Below are 5,158 nucleotides of genomic sequence, written 5' to 3'. Positions count from 1 at the left end.
ATACAAGCTACCACCAGAGAATACTATAAACAACTCTATGCAAATAAACTAGAAAATCTGGAAGAAATGGATAAATTCCTGGACAAATACACCCTCCCAAGACTAAATCAGGAAGAAGTCAAATCCCTGAATAGACCAATAACAAGTTCTGAAATTGAAGCAGTAATTCATAGCCTACCAAACAAAGAAAAGCTCAGGACCAGACAGATCACAGCTGAATTCTACCAGATGTACAAAGAGGAGCTGGTATGGCGATCATTAAAAAGTCAGGAAACAACAGGTGCTGGAGAGGATGTGGAGAAATAGGAACACTTTTACGCTGTTGGTGGGAATGTAAACTAGTTCAACCATTGTGGAAGACAGTGTGGCAATTCCTCAAGGATCTAGAACTAGAAATACCATTTGACCCAGCCATCCCGTTACAGGGTATATACCCAAAGGATTATAAATCATGCTGCTATAAAGACACATGCACACGTATGTTTATTGCGGTGCTATTCACAATAGCAAAGACTTGGAACCAACCCAAATGTCCATCAATGACAGACTGGATTAAGAAAATGTGGCACATATATGCCACGGAATACTATACAGCCATAAAAAAGGATGAGTTCATGTCCTTTGTAGGGACATGGATGAAGCTGGAAACCATCATTCTGAGCAAACTGTGTCAAGTACTGAAAACCAAACACTGCATGTTCTCACTCATAGGTGGGAACTGAACAATGAGAACAGTTGGACAAATAGGGGGGAACATCACACACTGGGGGCTGTTGTGCGGTGGGAGGAGGGGGAAGGGATAGCATTAGGAGGTATACCTAATGTAGATGACAAGTTAACGGGTGCACACCAACATGGCACATGTATACATATGTAAAAAACCTGCACGTTGTACACAGTACCCTAGAACTTAAAGTATAATTAAAAAAAAAAAAAAGAAAGAAAGAAAAAGAAATAGTGCTGGAGGCCAAATAGCAACCCTGCCCACACAAGGAAGGGCCATGTGATGTTCACCAAGCTCCCAAGCCACAGTTCTCTTTTCCCAGAATACTTTGCTCTTTGAAGTGTAGTCTTTCTCACCTTCCTGCCAACCTCAGACCCTGAGTCCGCCTGTCTACCTCTCAAGAGAACGGGAAGAGAGATTAAATGCCCCTTGCAGGCCTGTCCCTTTGAACCAAGCCCTGAGAACCCTTGCAGCTGTCCTCCTGTGTACCCTCCTCACAGCCCCACACAGAGATGGAGAGCCCTGGGAAGGGTTTCCACAGTGCATTAGCTCCAAATAGTGCAAGAGGACAAGGAGTGTGGCCCTTCCAGCCTCTGTCAATAATTCATGAGGCTCAGACTGAGGAGCACCAGTCAGAGTCGTTTTTCCCTGGACATGGGGAAAATTATACTTAAGCTCTCTTATCTCACGGGGATGTGCTCAGTACCAAAGCAGAGTACTGCAGCTGTAACTTCTTGGCAGAGGAAAATACTATAAATCCAGTGCAGGCCTGTTCTAGTACTTGCTTGCCATACACCCCTTTTGAATGCTGAAATCCTTTTTCAGCTGCTCAGTTGACCTGCACGTATACTAAATGAATCTTGAGCAAACATGAATTCTATTAAAAAGTCATCCCTAGAACTGGATTTCACAAATCAGGACTTTTCCCTGCTAATTATAGGGAAATAAGGCTGCAAAACTGGTGATTTCACCAACAACACATCTCTAAACCTACCCATCTGCTTTCATCATCTTTTCTGAAAGAAAACACTAACACACAATACGTATAGATAAACGATACCCACAATAATAAAGGACTGTTAAATAAACTTAGCTTCATGAAACACAATTGTAATGTGTGTGTGTCCTTTTCTCATGTTGCCTTAATACACTAGTGAAAAACGCCATGGACCACAACAGCACTGCTTTCTCAGTCTGGCCTTTTGAGGCCAGTATAAACCAATTCTATGCCAGCATTTGCATCTGTTGGGGCCTTTCTACAGTGCACCATAAGCCATCCAGATTTATTGATTCTCCCAGAAACCCAGGAGGGAGATCACTTCAACCCACATAGCAGAAGTGAGGCTGAAGTCTGGACACAGGCCTAGCTGGGGTAAGGACTTGTATTCTCACACCCTGCCCTGGCACCCCAATTCTATGACAGGTTCAAGCCCCAGGGCACCAATAATAATCACTACATGGTAGCAGTAACTACTATGTGCTTATAGCTTACAGTTCATAAAGAGATTTTGCATTCAACAAATATTTATTGAACTAGGATGGAGGGTAAGACCTGGGGACATAGTGGTTAGGGAGAACTTGAGCCCCCAGTTCTCAGCATTTCCACCACTGCTCCAGGGACTCTGCAGCCTCCTCTCTAGCACTTAGCCCCTGTAAAGGAGGAAGTCCCTTTGGCGAGGGATATGAAATACTGTTTGGTCAATGACCATAGTCTGCCCTCCAGGGCCCATGAAGATGGAGGAGACCTTGGGCAGAGTGAAGGGCAGTGCCAGGCCTGGTTCAGCTACTCCCTATCACTCCCTCTCCCAGGCTCCTCCAGCCTCACCTGGTGGACTCCATGGGGACCACAGGCCTCACCTCCATGGGCAGTCTCAAAACATTTGCCCTCCTGTGGGCTGTCACATACATTGACCCAGACTTTCTTGGAGAAGGAATTCTGAAGAAGCAAAAGCAACTCAAAACCCCCACTTCCCCCAGAAGAAAAACGTGGGCAAGCAGATGCAGAAGGGCAGTGGCTAAAGTCTGCGGGTTCCTGCCGGGGCCAGGGGAGGGGCGAGCCCTACAGAAAACTTGAACAGAGAGCGCTTTGATCACCCGCCAGCCCGGAAGGCAAGCCCCAGTCCGGCGGAAGGTAGCTGGCTGCGGGGAGCGGCGGCGGAGGGAGGCGCCCACCGTCACAGACAACTCTCAGCGGGCCGAGGGCGCGGAGGGGGTGGCAGTGAAGCGGCCCGCCCTTCGTCCTGCTCCCTTGCCCTACTCTCTGTCACCTCCGGTGGAAGGAGTGGAACCCAGACTTGCTGGTCTGAGCCATGCACAAGGCGGGGCTGCTAGGCCACTGTGCCCGGACATGGAAGTCGGTGTGGACGGCCAGCTCCAGGATGACCCCCCGGGACCTGCTCGCTAATAAGGTGGCCCTGGTAAGGGCCTCCACCGACTGGTGAGTGCTAGTGCTGGAGTTTCTGAGGCCCTGGCTGCCTGCAAACAGGCACTGGTCTTTCATCCTTTGCCTCCAGTGCCCCTGTCCTCAGAGCTCACATGCGGCCAAAGTCTGGCCCTGGAAAAAAGTAGCCACGTGGTCTGCCTGAACCCCCTCCGAATCTCCTGGCCCTGGGCCCTACCTTGCCAGCCCTCGTGTCCCTGCTGCCTCTGGCACAACCGTGCCACCTCTGTGCAGACCCATCGATCTAGTCCCCGCCGGGGTTCTGGGCTGCCCCAGTCAACCGGCTCCACCTAGCGTCCGGGAAGACCAGAAACTAGAAATGTGAGGGAACCTGGATTTCAATATCCTATCCCAGGGTCTCCAGCACTTTGAAAATGTACCAGACACTCTATTTGGGCACCGGAAAGTCTCCAGGAACCCCGCCCCCTTACCTAGATGGGACACAAGAGCTTTGTGTCACGATTTTTGTTTAGTTCGGTACACCTGGGCCTACCTTGTCCAGCCTGTTTCTCACCCACCACTCTTATCTATCCTGGTTCTCATTTCTACGGGACTTTGCTAGATGCCAGCTCTCCGCAAAACTAAAATACAAATGCAGGTAAAATGCTAATGACTGACAAGTGCAGAATGTGTAACTCTTCCTCCCAAGGCAATGTTTACATTTTTGACCGGAGACCATCTTCTCACATGCACCCCAAAAAAATAACTAAGGATAGAATTTTGAGAATGTGGTAGACTAGTAAGAAAGAAACCTGGGGGCAAGGCTGTTCTCAGTGAGACCCTCAAATCACGGAAGTGGCTGCTGCACACCCAGCTCATTTCTCACCTCTCAGTCCCAACAGGGGATGAAGCCTGTCACCCGTGGTGGAAACTGTAGAAAGTGATGTAAGTTCTTGGGAACTGAGGCTGCGGTTCCAGATCATAATAAAAATAAGTAAATGAGCGCCAAAAAGGCCGTGCCATCACGCCTGTTTTACACAGAGTAGAGACACGTGGAGGTCAGATAGGGAAAGAGCCTGAATTCAAACCCGGGCAGTCTAACTTCACAGCACATGCTTCGACCTCTTCCGCTGCACAGGCTTTGGCAGTCTTTGTGTCTTTCTGCTCACAGGATCCGCTTTGCCATCGCGGGCATCTGGCCCAAGACGGGCTCCACGTGGTTGTCAGCAGTCAGAAGCAGCAGAACTCGGCAGCCACCCTGCAGGGGGAGGGGCTCAGCGTGACGGGCACTATGTGCCATGTGGGGAAGGCAGAGGACTGGGAGCGGCTGGTGGACATGGTGAACTGCAGGGAAATGGGCAAAGAGCCAGGAGGTAGAAAAAGGAGCCAGCCTAAGCCGCCTTCCCTGCTTTCCTGGACAGCCTTGGTGAATCCAATGCAGTGCTGTTAACTAAAACATAACAGTGCGTTCTGCATACCCACACCAGCCCACCGGTACATTTTTATTGTGTGCCTTTCTATTATGTCCATATACTAACGTTGGAGAATCATCCCATCCCAATCAGAGAATGTTAAAACACTCTAATGCTTCAATCCTGCATCATCCCTTGAATACCCCAAAGAAACAACTGGTTTTGGTTCTCTAGTAATTTTCAATCTAACTGGACAGATGAGAAGGGTAAATACAATCATAAAATAGATGTTCCCACCCATGAGCTAATAAACAATCCCATATTCTTCAGCTTATAGAGTCAAGTCCCTGGGAACCTCGGGAAGCAGCCCACTATGTTTTAACCACCTACTATGTGCCATTACCTGTGTTCAAAGCCTTACAAAGTTTATCTCTAGACCTGACAACAACCCAAGCAAGGCAAGGACTATTCTCTCAGTCTGCAGAGACTGGCTCAGACAGCTGGAGCTACTTCCCAAGGTCCCACAGCCAGTAAGGAAAGAGCCGTGATTCAACCCAGACCTCCCAAGCTCCCTTCCTTTATTGGCTGCCTACAGACTACCAGATACTGGACTTTAGTCTCAAAGAAAGTATATAAGTCAAT

At 48.8% G+C, this 5,158-nt stretch overlaps 1 pseudogene; it reads left to right on the top strand.

Moving 5' to 3' along the window:
• The first annotated feature begins 2,168 nt into the window (after window positions 1-2,168).
• LOC116273587 lies at window positions 2,169-4,845 on the top strand (annotated as a pseudogene).
• Window positions 4,846-5,158: the final 313 nt, after the last annotated feature.

This window comes from Papio anubis, unplaced genomic scaffold (assembly GCF_008728515.1).
Source record: "Papio anubis isolate 15944 unplaced genomic scaffold, Panubis1.0 scaffold921, whole genome shotgun sequence".
NCBI classification, from domain to species: domain Eukaryota; kingdom Metazoa; phylum Chordata; class Mammalia; order Primates; family Cercopithecidae; genus Papio; species Papio anubis.
Note: the sequence above shows the minus strand (reverse complement) of the source record. Positions and strands in the feature narration are given on the sequence as shown.